General features: G+C 35.7%; 1 pseudogene; it reads right to left on the reverse strand.

The window, feature by feature from the left end:
- Positions 1-6246: 6246 nt before the first annotated feature.
- On the reverse strand, positions 6247-7727 carry LOC134231344 (uncharacterized; annotated as a pseudogene).
- Between the last annotated feature and the right edge of the window lie 214 nt (positions 7728-7941).

A 7941-nucleotide genomic window follows, 5' to 3' on the forward strand; every position in this document is an offset into this window, starting at 1 on the left:
TTTTTTGGCAATTTCACAAATCTTAACTTTATTCTTAATCCTTAGTTAAGATTTGTGAAAGTGCAAGGATGTGTCAATCAAACCCGCCAAAAAATTTGAAGTTTTAATAACTTTGAAATGAAATAAGATTTTTAATTATTTTTTGTGTGAAATGCTATTAAAATACATCAGTCGTAATATTAAAGAATAACTTTTCAGGTTTCACAATTAAGTTTGATATGTAGTTTAACAAACACCACAATTGTGTCGATAGTAAATTATTAGAACACTGGATGAATATTTTCGTGTTGTCAATATACTAGTTCCTAATTTCCGTTATAAACACTGTATTATAATATGTTCGTTCTCTGTTTTCTCTTCATTATAAACGAGACTGCATGTTATTATTTACGTGCTTGAAAAGCAGGGGGATAATATAGTCATGATGATGTCCGTCCGTCTATATGGGAGGCGGGTTATCCTATAGTGAACTCCTGCTATTCCTAATTTCTCTTTATTCTTTGGAAATATAACTCACTTACTGGTAATCAAGTATTTAATTTTTCCCAGGCATGTAAATAGATAATGTGTGGGACGGGTTATTTCAATCATGGGAACCACTAATTTATTCGGAACTCGTTGGCTTATTCATAACTAGTAGAATAAATTAAATCAATTTTGCATGGCTGAACTCTTACGAAACATTATTTAATTCCTCAAGTCATTAAACTACTTTGTCAAAATGCTTAGATTTTAAAATAATGCCCAATATATATATTTAAAGCACCGCCGAATCGGTTTCTTATTCGGAACTGGTCAAACAACTATATCATTGTTGATGAAAATCAAAAATTTAAAGAAAACATCTGAAAGATGACATATTTCAGAATGTTTGTATCTACATTTTATAGCATAGTAAACTAAAACACTATAACCCTTATACGAGTATAAGGCCACTAAATAACATTTACATACTAGAATGACAGGCTCAGTCCCTCAAAAATCTCCAAAGTACACCAATGTCCGCTTTACTATAAATTATGTGTTTTTTTTTTAAATCTTATTTTAACAAAAATTCTTAGTTTAATTAAGGATAGATGATTCAAACAAATAATGGATGCCTGGATTGGTTTATATTTTTTGGCCTTACTTCGTTGGAATCATGCAAATAGTAAATTTCTAGAAAATAAAGAAATCCTTCTGTGATGTTTAAAATTCCACCCTTCTGAAATAATCCTTATTAATTGAATATTGCAGCCCATGATATTTTGCTTTCTCTGCCTTTTCAATACCATTATACTGAGACTGTCTTCCAGACAGCTCTGAGAATTGAAAACACCAATTGTAACTTTACTAATTTATTGAGAAACAAGATCATAATAATACAACACACACAATGTTGGATGAAAATGGCCGCATATTTTGTAGGAGTCAAGGGAGACAACTAGGATACCATAAACAAACGGGCAAACTAGTGGCCTCGCTTAGATGCAAGTGCCATGGAACCCCATGCCTGACACACGCATGATGGCTAGGCACACAAGCTGCACAGCTTTTACACCCTGCCTCTGGCTTGCTACCTAGTTTAGAATTTTAACACCAACCAGCCTGTAGCCTCTCCTACTTTTATATAGGTAGAGGGGGTCTGAGCACTGAAATGCTGCAGATCCCAAGCAATTTACATTTATTCTACTTGTTCAGCTTTAAACATATTAAAGCGCATGTGGGAAGATGAATGTTTATTAGAAGAACAAAAATCAATACAACGATGGATAAAATCAGAAGCATGGTTCCAAAAATATGCGGCAAAATTTCAACAGGAACATCAAGATAAAAATCCATTCCTGAAATCAGGAAATACCAATCCCAAAAAACAAAGTGGACCTGAATCAAGGAATTACGGATCTACAACAGATTCCAACTCAAACAATTTCAATTACCCGTCAAACAGTAATCCCAGGACATACAACGGAAACCAAGGACGCCCAGTGATTCCCTATCACGAACGACCATACAAGCAGAACGGGAAAAAAAGAAAAAATTATACAACGCCGGGAAATTCTTTTTTAGGATATGGCCCAAGACAAAACATAATAACGTAGCGCAAAACAAAGGACCAGACCAAAAACACGAACCAAAAGTAATTAATTTATCTAGTCGAATGTTTACGGATACTGAAGTTAAAATTCTCGAAAAGGGATTAAAATTTACCCCTACACCACGCTCTAAAAACATAGAGGAAATTACAAATGATACGGACGCATTTTGTAGGAGATTACGACTTGCTGAATTTTTCTTGGATAAAGAAAATGATGACGAATCTATTGTAGCCAATAAAAGTGATTTTATGCCATCTAAAGGTAGGAACCAAAATTTAGATAAATTTATTAATACGGTGAAAACCTTTCCTCTCGAACAATGCGGCAGAAATAATACCACCAGAAATAACTTGAACAAATTAGAATGGAATGCTATTGATAATTTAAGACATTATGAAAACATTATCATTAAGGAAGCGGATAAAGGGAGCGCTGTAGTCATAATGGATCGTGAATATTATAAATCTATATGTCTTCCTGTGCTAGAAAATAGTTCATACTATGAAAAACAACTTACGTACGAAAGTAAGAAGGTCATGCAAAAACTCGAGACTATCATAGATGAATACGGACAAAAACTTACTGCCAAGGAAACCGCATATCTTTTGTCATTTAACATTAAAACCAGTAACTTTTATGGTTTGCCAAAGATACATAAAAGCCAGACAATTAAAGATGAATGCAAAATTTCCGGATCAACATATATAAGTGTTGCAAGTCCAGCTGATCTCTCAATTAGACCCATAGTTGCGGGACCAACATGTGAAACTCACAGGATAAGTAATCTATTGGATATATTATTGAAACCGTATGTTACCAAAGTTCAAAGTTATATACGAGACACAGTAGATTTTCTTAATACAATTCCTGAGAAAGTCAACCCTGAATCCATTTTGGTTTCATTTGATGTCACCAATCTCTATTCTAACATTCCACATGATCTTGGACTCATCGCAATAGAACACTGGATAGACAGATTTCCTAGTCTTTTGAATGACAGTTTTCCAAAAAACTTTGTTTTAGAAAGCCTTCAATTAATCTTGGAAAATAATTTCATGCATTTTAATGACATGGTCTACAGACAAAAATTAGGCACGGCAATGGGAACCAAAGTTGCGCCGACTTATGCTACACTTGTCCTAGGATTCTTAGAGGAAAAACTGTATTTAACCGTGAAAGAAAAATTCGGGCAGGACTTTGAAAATTTTATAAGGAAGTCGTGGATACGCTACTTAGATGACTGTTTCGTCATATGGGACAAAAGTGAAGATCAACTAATGGAATTTTTGAATATTCTCAACAACCTGAGCCCCACTTTGAAATTCACCATGGAATCGGATAGTAATAAGTTATCCTTTCTCGATGTAATGGTTATTAAAAAAGAAAACCGTTTGATAACGGATGTTTTCTACAAAATAACAGATACCAAACAATACCTAATATTTGACTCTTGTCACCCTAGACACACCAGAAATAATATCCCATACAATTTAGCCAGACGTCTTTGCACAATAATTTCCGATGCAGAAATCTTGGAATCTCGCCTTACAGAACTACAAGAACTACTCCTTCAAAGACACTACCCTATACAATTGATTGAAAACGGAATAAACAAAGCCAAATCTCAAGAAAGAAAAGATCTACTTACAGTGAAAAATAAACAAGTAAATAATGTTATACCATACGTGTCAACACATAACCCAAGAAATCCGGAAATTTTCAACATTATTAGGAACAATCTGCCAATTTTAGAGGACGATCCAGACATGAAAAAAATATTAGAAACTTCACAGATCATTAAGAGTAAACGACAAAGTCCGTCTCTCAAATCCATTCTTACAAAAGCGTCCTTTTCTACTAACAACAATGAACCAGCAAACATCAATAGATGCAACAAGCCTAGATGCAGTACTTGCCCATACCTGACAGAGGGATCCAAATTTCAATTTAAAACTGGAAGCGTATTTACTATTAAAACATCAATGTCATGCACCAGTTCTAATCTTATTTATGTAATAACCTGCGCCGGTTGTGGTGAAAATTATATCGGCCAGACAGGAGACACCCTGAGACACAGAATGACCGTACACCGACAACAAATTAGGGAACCAAAATACCAGTGTACCGCCGTAAGCGAACACATCAGAAACTGTGCCAAAAATAAAACCCCTAATTTTACTGTCTTTCCATTCTACAAATTCCGAAGGGATACTACAGAAAAAGAACGTGAAACTAAAGAAAAACATTTTATAAACAGAAATAAACCTGTTTTGAATGCAACATAATTATATTTCATTTAAGAAATATACTTTTACCCGCATAATATAACTGTATTATTTGTATAAAAAAAATCTAATTTCCCGTAATAACTTACGTACGTATTATCATGACGTCATAATGAACTTTGCTAAAGCGCGACTAAGTATTGACGCTTTATGACGTCACAATATGAATGTTGATTTTGTGTAACTAAGCATTGTATTGTCAAACTCCTGAAGATTGGAAATGAAACCGGTTGAGTTTATTTCGGTGTTGTGATTTTTTTATTATAACAATACGTGTGTGGATTTATACTATATATATATATATATATATATATATATATATATATATATATATATATATATATATATATATATATATATATATATATTTTTTTTTTTTCTTAAATTGGGAGTGGTGGGTGGGTAACTTTTACTAATGACCAAAATGGCTGAGATGTTGAAGAGAAAGAGGAAGTTGCTTTACTAGTTAACTCATCCTGATGCTGACTTTCCCATGAACTAGATAACTTGTACCAAGTTGTGTCTTATGTTTAATGCTTTCCAAACAATTAAATGAGATTATCTCATATTAATTTCAATAATCTATATTAATTGAATATTGCAGCCCATTATATATTGCTTTCTCTGCCTTTTCAATACCATTATACTGAGACTGTCTTCCAGACAGCTCTGAGAATTGAAAACACCAATTGTAACTTTACTAATTTATTGAGAAACAAGATCATAATAATACAACACACACAATGTTGGATGAAAATGGCCGCAAATTTTGTAGGAGTCAAGGGAGACAACTAGGATACCATAAACAAACAGGCAAACTAGTGGCCTCGCTTAGATGCGAGTGCCATGGAACCCCATGCCTGACACACGCATGGTGGCTAGGCACACAAGCTGCACAGCTTTTACACCCTGCCTCTGGCTTGCTACCTGGTTTAGAATTTTAACACCAACCAGCCTGTAGCCTTTCCTACTTTTATATAGGTAGAGGGGGTCTGAGCACTGAAATGCTGCAGATCCCAAGCAATTTACATTTATTCTACACATTTCCTCAATGGCATTTAACTTCCATGTTAAAACACAGCCATGACACCCCCTCATGCTTTGATGCAGATGGGCAGAGACAAACAGGTTAAGCGTGTACAAGGCTGATGTCTCCCTTGACCCCGCCACTAACATCGATATGATGTTCCACACAACAATTTGCACCAAAATTAATATTTATATATATAGCAATCCTAAACTAGGAAATTACAGGTCATCGCAACTGAAATCTGACTAGATAAACAAAGGGCATTACTGAGGAGGGAAAATTTTGCCCTTTCCCCCTAAAATGAATTCCAAACCACCCTGGATATTATTCAAATAAGCCTTATTCCCCCTTTCAGATAAATGAGTTCCATCATATCTAAATAAACTGCTTTGATGCACATTGATATTTTTGTCATGAAAAATGCAAGCCCCATTAACTTCGGATTTAATGAATTTTCTAATGGCCTTATTCACCTTACGCCGTTTTAAATCAATCTTAGCACCACCCTTGCCAAGAGGTGCACCATGCCAATAAAGACGGGGAAGCATTGTTGACCAAATGAGCAAAGTCTTAGGAAGCAATACATTATAACGATACAAACTACATTGAATTTCATGTGAAAATCTAAGTGCAGTATTGCCAGCCGTAGTTAGATCATTTGACCCTGCGTGAATGACTAGTACATCTGGGTGTGGTTGGTGTTTGAGTTCATCTGTTAACACTTTGTCAAGATCTTCCCATTTCAGCCCTCTAATTCCCTTCCAAGTGATGTCCATCCCAAGATTAAGATTCTTTCCACCCGGTCTCCTCCCTGCCTCCTCACCAGCCGATAAAGGTATTGAAGATCCCACTATCCAAATCGTCTTGAAACCTGGAATACTTTGGCAAAATTAGCCTGTATTCCATTTAACAATGCTAACATGTTATAATCTTATGTAGTTTCTGAAAGCTTTTGACTCCCACCGGCCGAAAGATTTTATTTCTGAATCTGGAAACCCCTGTTTTGCAAGATCTGTAGCCCTGCCTATTCTAAAACTAAGTGGTCTAAAGTGTCCTTGAATGTTCCTGAATTGAAGTGCTTTTTGAAGCACGTAGTTGATTGGTATCTTGTTACACCCTTATTGTCGACATGAATAAAGCATAAAAGGGGACCATCATTAGGGCGCAGCTGCAAAAACCTGAGTGCCCACTGTACTGGGCAAATATCCGAATTTAACTGTTTGGAAATATGCAATGTTGTTGTATTTCCCATTTGGTCAGTTTTGGACCTGGGAATTAAGATGCTGACCTTGCTTCTAGTAAACGTGATGTGTGCCCTATGGATATTCAAAACTTCACTTACTCTAAGCAAGCCGTGATATGCAATTGAGAAAAGTGTCTAAAATAACACTGCCTCGTAAGATGATCTACACACTGACGGCAATGCTGATACTACATGCTCCAAGATAGATACAGTTAATGGGATTCGAGAATCTAAAGTGATACCTCTCTTTTTGTGGAGACCCTGCAAGGTTTTTTTGACAATGAATGATTGAGTGTTATCTTGTATGCCTCTTAATTTATGGATATATGATAATGCGCTAATGTACAGTGCAGCTGTTCTATAAGCTGTACCTGAAATAGAAAGGTGGGCAATGAAATTAAGCAAATGATCAACAGGAATGGGGAAATACAATGTGGTCCCACAATTATTCAGGAATTTTTTGAAGTTGGTGAGAGCCCCTTGGTAAGCTTTGTATGTATTTGCTGATAGTGAACCCTGTATAAGTCTGTTTGCCTCCCTTGTTAAATTTCCCACATATTCTTGGGAAGCGGTGTTGGTCATGGATCTGCTGCCGGTGCTAGCCGTCGGAATTTGCCCCACTGTGAACGAGAGATAGAATCCGCAATAAAATTTGATTTTGAAGGTATGTGTTTTGCTTTAATCAAAATATTGTGTTTGAGACAAGTGAGAACTAGTTTTCTTACAATTTTCATGACCCTTTGTGACTTTGATGTTGTCGAGTTTATGACATGTACCACCGCCATATTGTCAATGTAAAACAAAATTCTATTGTTGGCAAATTGATGTTTCCACAATTGAATAACTATATGGACCGGGAAAAGCTCTAAAAAGGTCATGTCACGGGTTATGCCTTGTACAAACCAGGAAATGGGCCATTGAGCATATGTCCACTTGCCTGCAAAATATATACCAAAGCCCCCCTTATCTCCCCCTGTGCTATCAGTGTAGAGTTGTAGAGTCTCATTATTCACCAATATACCTTCTGTAATGACTGAAATGCCATTAAATGATTGGAGGAAGTCAAGCCAGACTTTGAGGTCTGCTTTCATTTCTAACGTTACACGGGTATGGTGATGAGGTTTGTTTAGGCCAATTGTTGCATCAATCAAACTTCGACAGAAAGCCCTACCTGGAGCTATAACTCTACATTCAAAATTTAACAAACCCAATAAAGACTGAAGTTGCTTAAGAGTAACCTTCTTAAGTGCCATAATGTCGAGAATCTTTTGTTTGATTTCATCGATTTTTACCAACGGTAACCTC

Source organism: Saccostrea cucullata, unplaced genomic scaffold (assembly GCF_032062105.1).
Source record: "Saccostrea cucullata isolate Sc308-1 unplaced genomic scaffold, CSIRO_AGI_Scuc_v1 ctg4727, whole genome shotgun sequence".
Lineage (NCBI taxonomy): Eukaryota > Metazoa > Mollusca > Bivalvia > Ostreida > Ostreidae > Saccostrea > Saccostrea cuccullata.